Consider the following 13,956-nt stretch of genomic DNA (forward strand, 5'->3'; position numbering starts at 1 on the left):
ACTGGGTTCGGGTCATGAAAGGTAGCCTCATGGAAGTCTGCCACCCTCTATAGTGGGTGTGGAAAGGCATAAAGAAAAGCTCTTATTTTTTCCTTTTTCACAAAGCAACCTGAAACCATGACATTCTAAACCAATCCCCTTTTCGTCAGGTTTGATATCAGGAGTACTACTCACCTAATTTCAGTTCCAAAATATCCTACAAGTTTATTTTTGTCTTAGATAAAATAAACCATGCTAACCTTTTTTGTATGTAACGAATCCATTCATGGATTTCGCTAGATCAAACCTCACTCAGATTTCATCCATGACTATTATAGCCTAAAAATTTAACTTCTAATTCAAGATAAAACTTAATAAAAATTTTTACATGATTGATCACCCGTAACAACAGAACATATCATTACAAAATATTGGCAAGCTGATTTTCAAAATCAATAAAATTAAGCAAAAATTTTTTATTTTCAACATGACTAATAAAATCATGCTTGATGTCTATTTTCTTAGTCTATAAATGATAAACAATATATTTGAACAGACTAATAGAACGTGTATGATCACATAAACTAGGTTCAACTTCATATCATAAATCATATTCAAGTAATCAATGAATGATCGAAAGAAATGTAGTACCACAACTACCACTAGATATGTATTCAAATTTTGTTATGTATAGAGATACAAAAGTCTATTTCTTGTTGTACCAAGAAACTAGTGCTTCTCCAAGTAATTGCAATGAACCACTAGTACTTTTTCTATGATTTTCTACCTGAGAATTCAGAGACAGAGCATCCAAAAAAACAAAATTAGAAGAGTGGGGACACCATATTCCAGATCTTAAGTTCCAATCAAACATCTAATTATGCATTTGACATATGTAAGGTAAGATTCTTTGGGATTTGACTAAATCCTTACACATTTGCAAATGCTAAATGTTATATCTGGGAAACTTTCCTTATAGTAGAGAAATGAGTCAGTCATTCCTTAGTAGATTTTTTATCTATTCCTTTCCCTTGAGAATTAGATTCAAGACATATTTATAGATCATGAGAGTGCCAAAAGCTTTACCTTTTTCTATTCCAATTTTTTTTATAAGTTCATTGGTATGTTTTCTTTGATTGATGAAGGTCCTATTTGATGACTACTTAATTTGTATCTCGAGAAAGAAGGTGAGTTCATCCATGAGACTTATTTATAATTCTCCTTTAATCAGATTAGCAAAATTCTTAAAAAGTGAGGGATTAGAAATACCAAAAATAATATCATCCATGTAAATTTACACAATAAGAATACTGATTTTTTTTTGAATGATATAGTAGTGTCAATTTTTCTTGTTTAAAAGAAGGTTACTTAGTCTTTCATACCAAAAATTTGAGCTTGTCTGAGACCATAAAGTATCTTTGAGTGTTTCAAACCACAGTTAAGAAAAGATAGATTGTCAAAGCTAGGGGCTATTTTACGAAAACTTCTTCTGTTATATAACCATTTAAAAAAACACTCTTTACATCCATTTAAAATAATTTAAAGCATTTAAATAAAGCATAAGCAAGAAGAATACGAATAGATTCTAACATTTCCACAAGAGTAAAGGTTTGATCATAATCAATACCTTCTTACTGTAGATACCCTTTAGTAACTATCCTTGATTAACTTCAATGACTTTGCCTTCATCATTCGATTTGTTTTGAAATGCCCACTTGGTTTTGGCCGAAGAGAAATTCTATAACCTTTTGATTAAAGTCCATATCTGATTTCTTTCAAATTGATCTATGTTTTGTCTCATAGCTTGAATACATGATTTTTTTCCAAGTGCTTCATCAATGCCTTTGGGCTCCAGTTGTGAGACAATTGCCACAAAGGACTATGTTCTTAGTGAAGCTCTTGTCATTATTTTATCACTTAGATTTCCAATGATGAAGTCATTTGGAAAGCTTTTATTATGCCTTCTCTCTGTTGGGACTTTTACTCTAGGTGATTTAGGGGAAATAGTCAACTCATTAGGTGTAATAGTTGTTTTTTCCTTAGCTATTGTCGTGAAAAACTTTTACACCTAATGAGTTGGGACAAATTCTTCTACATAGTTTTCTTTTGTTTAAAGCATAAAATCCACGACTAGTAGGGGAATATTCGAGAAAAATACCTTTATTACTTTATTGGTAGAACTTACTAAAACTGTTCTTACCATTGTTGTGAATGAAATATTTGCATCCAAAAGGATGAAAATAGTTGATGTTAGGCTTCTTTGATTTCCATAGTTCATAAGGAGTCTTTTTAAAAATAGGCCTACTCTGACATCTGTTCAGAATATGCTCACTACTTCAGCCCAGAAGTGATGGGGAGACTTTGTTCTAATATCATGGTTATTCCAGGTTTATTAAGGGATCTATTATTGCATTCAACAACTCTATTTTGTTATGGAGAATGTGGCAAAGAAAAATTCATAGTGTACACATTTTGTACCCAGAATTCTTCAAAGGTGTTATTTTCAAATTTTTCTCCATGATCACTTATGAATAGTGTATATAAATTAACCTGCTTCTCTTTGCACTAATCTACAAACATTTCTCAAATCTAGTGAGTGTTTCATGCTTGTCAGCAAGAAACATTACACATATGGAACGAGAAAAATCATCAACCATGACAAAAGCATATCTTTTTTTTACCAATGCTAGTAGTTCTTATATTTTCAAATAAATCTATATAGATGATTTGGAATGGATTCGAAGTGTTCACGATATCCTTAACTTTAAAGGAAGATTTGGTCTATTTACCATGCTAATGGGCCCCACAGATGTAATCTTTTTCAAAGTCGAGTTTAGGTAGACCTTTAACTAATTCAGGTTTAGACAGTTTCTCGAGAGCATGCATACTAGCATGACCAAGTTTTCTATGCCATAATCAGGGATCAAAAGCTATAGTAGTAAGACAAGTTATAGTAGGTAAATCAACATTGTTAAGCACATAAATATTTTAAACCCAGTCACGTTACCTATAGGGCATCTGATGTCATTAACGACTACATCAATGCCTACATTTGAAACACTTCAAAAGTTTCCATGCTTGGAAAATTTGACTTATAGTAGAAAACAAGTAGAAAATCTAAGTTTTCCTCTTTACAGACTATACCATGAGTCATGGATGCACCTACTAGCCATATTATGACTCTTAGGATTTCCATCTAGTTTCAACCATTATTTAAGATAGTATTTTTCCAATCTCATGACATGTCAACTACCAAATAATTCATATAGATAAGTATGATGATAGTATGTGATGTGAATTGAGGTCATATGAAGTTCCTAACACATAGTTGAATTGAAAACTCATCTTCTGACAAGGATCTAGTGTAAGATTGTTCTTGAATCAACCTCAAATGATTTTAATCCTAGCATATAAATAGTTGGTTATTCCAATGGGGAATACGTAAGACTAACCTACTCCAAATCCCTTATTTCCCTCAAGTTCATGCAAACACTCAAATGTAAATTAAAAATAGGCGAATAAACTCTTTGAAATCCCAAGAACTAGGGTTCTTTACTTTCAAGATCTAAGGTCCAAGTTTTATCTAGGATTCACTCCAGGGAATGTGGAATTTCAACAAGGGTATCCTTCCACCCGTGTGTACCAAAGAACTGATTTAAACTTCAGTATTTTTACAAATTATGATCTAGAGTTCATACCCAACTTTGTATACTTCTCTCAATTTCAATCCTCATATAATTCTTATGATTTTACTATAAATATTACATGCTCTTCCATGAATTTTACACTCCCCATGATACAATACTAGAAGAATTATGACTTAGCATGATTTTAAGATGATTTTACATGATTTAGTATGGCTTACATAGATTTATCATAATTTGACCTTAGTGTTTTGGGGTATTGTTTTAACATGAACTGTTTTTACCAAAAAGGATTTTCAAATGCATGACTACAAGTATGTAACTCATGACCTGATCTTGTTATCTGTTGTAGCACAAAATGTGCAAAACCATATCCAACCCATAACATATTGCATGCTGGACAAGGAGAATGATGTGTTATGGAGCTTCTTCATTAAGAAACTTAAGTCTATTAAGGTTGATGAACCATAATTATGTTTTATCTCTGATAGACACACAAGCATAGCCAATGAATCTACAAAGCATTATTCACATGCACGTCATGTGGTGTGCATGAGGAATCTTGGTGTAAATCTCTCAAAAGATTTCCAATGTAGAGATTATCTCCATGTGTAATATCATGAAACCAACACATATACTTTGGATGAGTTTAATAATTATTTCAACTTATATAAAGAAAAATGCTTCGACACAGAATCTTGCCTAAAACATGATGTTGGATTTGAAAAGTGGAATAGGACATAGTTTTCAAGCAACAGATTTAATATGATGACCACAAATATCGTTGAGTCACTTAAATCACAATTGATAGATACAAGAGAGTACTTTGTGTCTTTCATCTTCGATTCAATCGCTCATAGGTTTGGTGAACTATTTAGGAATAGGTATGCAAATGTGAGCAATTTGAAATATATATTTGTTCTTGAAGCTAAAAGGATATTAAGGGAAAACATGACCGAGTATGACACCTTATATGTGTACAACATATACAGAAGCATTAACAAATTCACAATAATTGATTGTGGTCCTTTCGGTAAATTCAATCTATTGAAAAGGTTATGTTTTTGTAGGTGTTACGACTTGTTGAAATTTTCATCCACTCATGTGATGACAACCTTGAGATTGAAGCATTGGAATAATTATGGTGTAAGCATCAACGAATACTCTTTACCGATCTATTCGAAATCATATACTTCCTTGCATACTTGAAATCTATTTGTGTAGGCCCTCTAGAGTTGGAAAGGCATATTTCACAAGAATATCTAGACATCTATTTATAGCTACTTGATTTTGAATGTAACTAGGGAGGAAGAGGGTGAAAAATGTTAAGGAAATCTTTGATTTTTTCAAGTCCAAGAGGAGGAACAAGTGATCCTCATACAAAAAGGCAGTCTATAAGAGAACAACTTGTAGCCTTAATGTAAGAACATAGGATGCTACTTGTATTTTTTTATTTTGTTAAAGGAACTGGAGTAATTATAATGGCACTGTTCTATTTTGAAATGTAATGTCAATGATGTTTTAATTGAATTTAATTTTTTTTATTATTGACCTTAATTTATATGTTATATAATGTTCAAGCCATTTATTATACACTAAATACCCTTGACTATTATTATATAATCAACATACGTGTAGTTTATATCATAACCCTTAAATAATTAATCTATAATAGATTCTTTTCTTTGTCTTTTCAAAAAACCCTATTCTAAAAACACTGAACAATGAAATATAATTAGACTACATGGGAAAAGCATAAATTCAAAATAACTCGACTAATGTACCTCTTTGTTTCCACGCCCACCACCTCTACTGATATGTTATATATGTTGAGTAATTATAGTTTCCTCTATTTCTCTATAGGTCTATTTATAAAGCCAATACGTCTATTTTACACTCACTTCGTCTTCCTCAACAAGAACAAATTTGACTAAAACCTAAAAGAATAATCTTATAATCTTTGACTAATAAGGACAATGTAGACCACCCGACAACCATGATATGCTACAGATGAGGAGCAATCTGTGTTTCGTTTTCCAGGGTCTCACCTCTGATTATTGCTATTTAGATATAGAGATCTGGTGTATGGCTTGCTTTCTCTAGGCTATAGTAGAGAGGATCCGACTTGACCCACAATTATCTCATCCCTCTTCCAACATCCCCATAGTTTAATTAGTTTTTTTTAATAGTTCGCCGCAAAAGCTTTCATGGTGATATGATTTTCTAAATAAAAGATTTTTTTTTCCCTTTTGCTGGTCTTTGTCTCCATTATCATGTATGTAAAAAGCAATGAACTTTAAAGTTTTATATAAATGTTCAATCTTTGTTCAAGTATTGTGATTTATTGTTTTACATTGATTTGATTTTATCGTGGTTGTTATCCTTGATTTTGATGATCGATATTTGACCATTGCTATGTTATTTCATAAATTTCAAAGCTGTATTTTTTATCTGCACACCATATGACCAAAAAGAGGCATTTTAATTGACATTTGACTAAAACATTTCATCCTAAAACTAACAAGTTCAAAACATTCAATACATAGTATAACATGCGAATGATTATCATCTACTAACGCCATTGTTGAAATTATAAACTGGCCGGTATGTTATCAATTATTCTATGAATCGATACTTGACTAATGGAATGGTATACTATCAATAGATTGAATATATAAATAAGTAAACATTATGACTAACAAGGAGAGAAATTAAATTAAAGTAGGTCAATTAACACCATCAAAACATTGCCTTAGAAGGTGGCTTATACCAAGTTGGTTGAGAGCAAGGATGAGAAAGAGAGATAAAAAAATAAAAAAAAGTCTAAGTTAGCTAGATGAGAGGCTAAGATGGTGGTTACAGCAGCTAAGACAATAACTTTTAAGAGCATGTATGCGGTTTTAAAGGACAAAGAAAGAGATAAGAAGTTTTATAGGCTTGCTAAGGCTAGAGAGTAGAGGGCTCATGATTTTAACTAAGTAAGGTGCATCAAGGGAGAGGATGGTACAGCGTTGGTTGAGGATGCCCTCATAAGAAAGAGATGGCAGTCCTAGTTTCATAAACTTTTGAATGACAAGGAGAGCAAAGGTTTTGAGTTGGGGGATTTGGAGAAGTATAACGAAGGTCATGATAATAGTTATTGTAGGCATATTGAGGTTGAGGAGGTCAAGGGAGATATTCGCAGGATGCGTCGAGGTAGGGCGACGAGGCCAGATGAGATTTTCGTGGATTTTTTAAAGTACACTGGCGGGGAAAGTTTAGAATGGTTGACAAGGTTGTTTAACAATATTTTTAGGGTGACAAAGATTCCTGAAGTGTGGAGGTGGAGTACGATGATTCCTTTATATAAGAATAAGGGAGACATCCATAGTTGCAATAACTATAGAGAAATTAAGTTGTTGTGTCATCCTATAAAGGTTTGGGAATGGGTGGTAGAGTTGATACTGGGAAGGATTTTGACTATCTCTGAGAATCAGTTTAGTTTCATACCAGGTCGCTCGACTACTGAGGCCACTCACCTTGTGAGGAGAATAGTGGAGCAATTTTAGGAAAGGAAAAAGGACTTACATATGGTGTTTATTGATCTTAAGAAGGCATATAACAGAGTGCCTAGGGAGATTCTATAGAGGTGCTTGGAGGCTAGAAGGTTACCTGTGGCATACATTAGGTCGATTCAGGATATGTATGATTGCGCAAAAACTCGTGTGAGGATGGTAGGTGGAGATTCATAGAACTTTCTAGTTTTGATAGGTTTGCATCAGGGATTGACCCTTAGTCCTTTTTATTTGCCTTGGTGATGGATGTGTTGACATGATATATTCATGGAGGGGTGCCCTGATGTATGTTATTTACGGATGATGTGGTACTGATTGATGAGACATGGGGAGGAGTTAATAATAAGTTAGAGATTTGGAGACAACCCTTGAATCTAAAGGTTTTCAACTGAGAAGGACCAAGATGGAGTACTTGGAGTGTAATTTTAGTGATATGTCGCAGGAGACTGATATGGTTGTGAAGATAGATTCTCAGGCCATTCAGAAGAAGGAGATTTTCAAGTATTTGGGGTCTATGATTCAGGGTGATAGTGAGTTTGATGAGGAATTTATGTATTGGGGTAGGGTGGTTGAAATGGAGTCTTGCTTTGGGGATTTTATGTTATAAGAAAGTTCCCTCAAAGCTTAAAGGTAAGTTCTACAGAGTGGCAGTCCGACCGGCTATGTTGAATGGAGCAGAGTATTGGCCAATTAAGAAATCCCATGTCCAAAAGTTAAAGGTGGTGGAGATGAGGATGTTATGGTAGATATGTGGTCAGACCAGGAAGGATAGGGTGAGGAATGAGATTATTCAAGAAAAAGTGGGAGTGGCTTCTGTAGAGGACAAAATATGAGAAGTGAGATTATGTTGGTTCTGGCACGTGATGAGGAGGGGTGTTGATGTGCCTGTGCCAAGATGTGAGACACTAGCTATGGATGATTTTAGGCGGGGGAGAGGTAGGCCAAAGAAATATTGGAGGGAGGTGATTATACATGATATGGAGTAGTTATAGCTTACGGAGGACATGACCCTTGATAAGAAGGTGTTGAGGATGCAAATTAGGGTAGAGGGTTAGGGGGTGGAGACAGTCAGTGACTGTAGGGGATTATTCTGTATTTGTGTCTGAAGTTTCTTATTTGTAGGTGTTGTGTGTTGTCTATGGTTTCAGATGTATAGTTTAAGTATTATCTTGTGTCTAGTGTTGTTAGTTTATTTTTGCATACTGTACAAGTTTATATACATTTATGTATTGTGTCTGTTATATCGTTCTTGATTCTAAGTTGGGGGTCTATCAAAAACAGTCTCTCTACTTCACCTGAGGTAGTAGTATGGACTACGTACACTCTACCCTCTTCAGACCCCACTAGGTGGGAATACACTGGGTATGTTGTTGTTTTTGTTGAATTATGAGTCCACATCACTTTTGAACATGATCAAGTGATATTTAGGGCATACAATTGTCATAAATCACTAATATAGGATTAAAAATAGGGAGGAGGAAATTAAATTAAATAAAATAAATTAACATCATTCAAGCATAGCAAAGAAACTAAATCACAATATATAAGAGTCCACAATAATTTGATATGTGATCAAATGAGTGTAAGAAAGAGTGATGTTTGTGAGTGGTCTTAGGACAAGTAAAGTTTAGGAGTGTTTCTAAAAGTATAAGTTTGTTCTGAGTAATTGGTTGTTACTACCATTTCTTTTACTTATACTCACTTGATCGTATATTCAATTATTGTGTCTCCCCTATGTTGTGATTCAGTTATTTCACAGTGCTTGAATGATGTTAATTCTACTAATTTTATTTAGTTTAATTTAGTTTAATTTAGTTTCCCCCTTTTTATGTCTTACAAGTCCTTGTCTATGTAGATAGACAATAAATCCATGTGTCTATCAGACAAAAACTTAATCTTCACATGATAGTTTCATAAGTCTACCATCGACTATATGAATATATTGACAAGCAATAGTATGACTAAAAGGAAGGGGGATAAAATAAAATAGTATAAAATTAGGAGAATTAACATCATTCAAACATTGTAAAATAGCTTAATCACATCATATGAGATTCCATAACAAGTGGAGTCATGATCAAATGAGTATAAGTACGAACAATGGTACTAGAAACCACGTACTCAAAACAAACGTATGGTTTGAGAAATACTACTTCTCCTAAGACCACTCACAGGCATCACTCTTCTTTACACTCATTTTATCATGTATTCAATTGTCGTGGACTCTTATATATTGTGATTTAGTTGTTTTACAATGCTTGAATGATGTTAATTTCTCGTAAGTGTATTTTATTTTACCCTTTTAGTCCTACTTTAGTGGTTTATGATAATAGCATGCCCTAAATTGTCACTTGATCATGTCCAAAGGTGAGATGGAGTAACAATTAGCGTAACCAAATACCTTTACGATATTTGGATGGTGTTAATTTAATTTAATATCTCCTTTTTAATCATAATTCTACATTTTCACATATTCAACCGGTGGATCGTAGACCTTTGTAGTAAAGTATCGAATTATCTATAATATATAATATATTGATCAATTTATTATATCAAACATGACATTAGTGGATGATAAACCATTTCCATGGTCTACTATCTATTGCAAGTTCTGAACTTGTAACTGAAACTTGTTTACAATCGCATCCCTTTTTGGTCGTACAAGGCAAATTATCAATCATAGTAATATATTATAGACTACGTTGTGGGTATATGATAAACCGTTAGTGTGGTCTATGTTCATTCTATAAAGATAAAAAAGTACAAACCTCCAACGGTCATATTTCTATCAACCCTATTATATTAATTTATAAAACCTCTTTGAACTACTTTATATTCTTTTATTCTTTCATTTTTCTATTTTTTCAACACAAACAATGTCTCAGTCATCTCAAACATTCAAAAATGCTCATATTTGTTATCGTTTTAATCTCGCTACCTTGAAGTGTCACAACCAAATCAATCATGATTGATACCCACCCTAACCTATGACAGGAGAACCATACTAATAACAATCCTCACTAACTCAAGTGTTACTTATACATTTACCTTATATTAATACTCAGTTTAAACATGTTTGAAAGAGTTCTCATTCAATAACTTAAACTAACTATCAAACCCACATCATAATTCAAAACTAATAGAGTGCGGAAAACCTCTAAATATTACATCACCGGACCAGAATTTAACAAGGTTTGAGCTTTTGGAAACTTTCTCACAACTGTCATCCTACAAAAATAAAACATTCTTCTTAGTAAGGCAGTTCATATGTGAAGCAGTGGTGGCAAAACCTTAACAAATTAATGATAACAACTGGCCAACCCCATAAATCTATGAATTTCTATAACATTCGTCGGTCTAACCAAATTCTTAACGGCTTCAACCTTTTGCGCATCTACCATAACTCTTTTGTTAGAAACCATGTGCCCAAGAATGACGCTAAAGAAAGCCAAAACTCATATTTAGAATATTTAGCAAAACAATTGCTTCTCCTTAAGCAACCCCAACACCATACACAAATGAGATTTATGCTCTTCTTCATGTTTAGAGTAAATTGATAAGTCATTAATGAACACAATAACGAACAAATCCAACATCAACTTAAAAAGTCCATTCATTAGACTTATGAAAGTAGTTCGGGAATTGGTTAAGACAAAATACATAACTAGAAACTTATAGTGCCCATAATGAGTTTGAATAATAGGTTTGGGATGTCATGTGCCCTAATCTTAAGATGATGAATTTAAGTCAATTTTAGAGAATATTGCAGTCTCTTGTAACTGATCAAATAGGTCATCTATCCTAGGTAAGGGATATTTATTGCAAATGATCACCTTATTCAAATGGAAGTAGTCTATGCACATCCTCATGCTGCCATCCTTCTTTTTCACAAATTATATTAGTGCATCCCATGGAGAAACATGTGGGTGAATAGAAGTTTTTTCTAGCAAATCTTGCACTGAGACTTCAACTCCCTCAACTCTACTGGTTCTATAAGATAATGAGGGATGGAAATAGATTGAGTCCTTAGCTCTAAATATATGCAAAAATCAAATTCTCTATTTGGGAGTATTTCTGGGAGATCATACAGAAACATTTGTAAGAATTCACATACCACTGGAACTGATGCTATAGGAGAAACTACAAATCTATCTTCTAGAAGACAAGCCAAAAATGCCCTACACCCTTCTTTACTAACTTTAGGGAATAAATTCTTAACACAAACCTTCCAGGGTTAGTCTTAATAGTACTCTCTCATTATAACTTATCCATATTGGGCATTGCTACAATAACAATTTTTTCATAATAGTCAAGAATGGCATTATAAGGAGATAACCAATCAATCCTCAATATAATATCAAACTAATCCATATCTAGAATAACTAGTTTAGTTAAGGTCTTAAAACCTACAAACATTATATGACACACAAGATACATCTTATCAACATATACAGATGCTCCAACTAGTGTGGACAAATACATAGGAGCATTGAGATATTAAAAATCTAATTCCCAATCCATCCCAAATTTCATAAATAAATAATAAAAAGTGGAACTACGATTAACTAATATAGAATCCATATAATCGCAAACAAAAATAGTACCTATGATCACAACACCAGAAACTTCTATTTCAGGACGAACTAAAACAACATAAAGATAGGCCTTATCACCACCCTAACTACCATATCTACTAGCCTGAGAACACTTATAATAATTTTTCCTCCACCTCAGTTATCTTATTTCCCACCCCTAGCTTGTCCACCACGCCTACTATATGTAACACCCCGTATGTTTCCTAGTTAGAATTCATCCCTAGAAGGTTCAATAATAGATTTCAAGATAGATAAACTAACATTTCTAATAAAATTTTCCAAATTTAGACCTCCCATTGTGTAGGAAATTGAATTAGCTTTCCAACGGTATAATATTTTCCCAAATCTGATAACCGAGTGAGAAGTTATGGTTATTTTAAGTTCTAGTCATAAAACACAGTCATTTCGGCTAGTAGCACATCGCGGAGACAGTTTAAATGACATTCGTCAAATTCCAGAGAGGCTCTATGATAGCCCCGCATCGCAGAGAAACCCATTTTTCTAATTTTCATATTCTAGTGGCCCTCTGCTGTGTTGGCGCATCATGCCGAAGGCCAAAATGCATTTCAAAGGGGCACCGCAATGGTGGTGCATTGCGATGTCTGCTCAGTTCCCAGTTGTCAATTTTCAGTGAGCTACCGTGATACTGGCATATCACGATGGCCACCCAGTTTGGAAAAATATGCATTTTTCAGTCCGTTTAAATATTTAAAAAAGGTAATTTGGTAACTTACCCAGCCCCAATCCATCTTAAACAAAGAATTTATCATACTCGAGGCACTTTATGCCCAAATTCATCACTTTTCTCTCAAAAGAAAATCCTAGATCATCAAAGCTCCTGCTCCAAGAAAGCCAAATTCCTTCATTAATTCTCAAATATAATTCAAGATTTAGGATTCCTAATACAAAAATTCCAAGAATTCATCTTTAAAAGCGCAATAGGAATCCAAGATTCAAGCTTTTCATTAAAGATCATCAATTAAGGTATGTGGAGTTATGAACAAGGATACTCATTTCATCTTTGTGTCCAAAACTTTTTTTTAGTTACACAAGTTATTTGATTTTATGTGATTTCCCATGAAATTGAAGTTAGGTTTTATACCCAATATTGCTATTCATAAGATTATGAGATTTTCATTGATTTAGAAGTTGAATTACATTATTTTGTTCATATTTTCATGCATATTGCAGAAATTTCCAGACTTTATGATGAATTATAAAAGTTTACATTATGAAGGATGAATTTTAAGATGTTTTAACATGAGTTTAATGCTTGGGTCACTAAGCCCTAATGAGTATTGTTATTTCAAGATTGATTGTGCTATGAGCACTTTATGACTAGATTCTTTTTAGATTATTGATTAAGATTTGACCTTTTGGTATCAGAATAGATATCACATCAAATTTACAGAATTTAGATTATAGATTTAGCTTTAAAGATAAACAGTTGGTTTTCATCATAAACCATTAGACTATTTTAAAAATGGATTTTCATCAGAATGAGCATACAGATTTAATGGGAGTTGTATCGTAATGGCTCGATTTTTCTATAACTGAAATGCCACACGGTGCTCATGATCCCAAAGGACCACAAGCTAACCCTCTTCTAATATTTGTAACTGATCACTATATAATATAAGAAATAAATGCAGAAATCTAGCAAAAATTGGCCATAAGGTTCAAAACGTCTAAAATAGTCAATACTGAAAACTGAATACTAATACATCTGTCCGAAAAGACTCTAGAATTTTTGAACTATGGAGTTAATGGGATATTTCCCAAACTAACTCCGTCTACTGAAAATAAACTGAATCTAATAAAATACTGAAATGAGAAGCATCCTCGAATAATGAGGACTCACTACTACGTCTACTGCTGCTGACTGAGTTTGGACCGCTAAGGATGCTCTGGATCTTGCACTTCAAAACCTATGGTATAAGACATCATAGCACAAGAAAGTATGAGTCATTACTTTGAATGTACTGGTATGCTAAATGAGGTAAGGATAAATATAAGGGCTTATGCATGAACTATACTGACTGAATGACCTGAATATGCTGAATGAAGATATATGCATGAATGCATAAATCATAATTAAAATCATGGAAACACTAAATACAAACTTCTGAAAACTTGAAATTCTGACAACTGAGCTTATTAATACTGACATCTGAATTTACTACT

Source organism: Capsicum annuum, chromosome 12 (assembly GCF_002878395.1).
Source record: "Capsicum annuum cultivar UCD-10X-F1 chromosome 12, UCD10Xv1.1, whole genome shotgun sequence".
Classification (NCBI taxonomy): domain Eukaryota; kingdom Viridiplantae; phylum Streptophyta; class Magnoliopsida; order Solanales; family Solanaceae; genus Capsicum; species Capsicum annuum.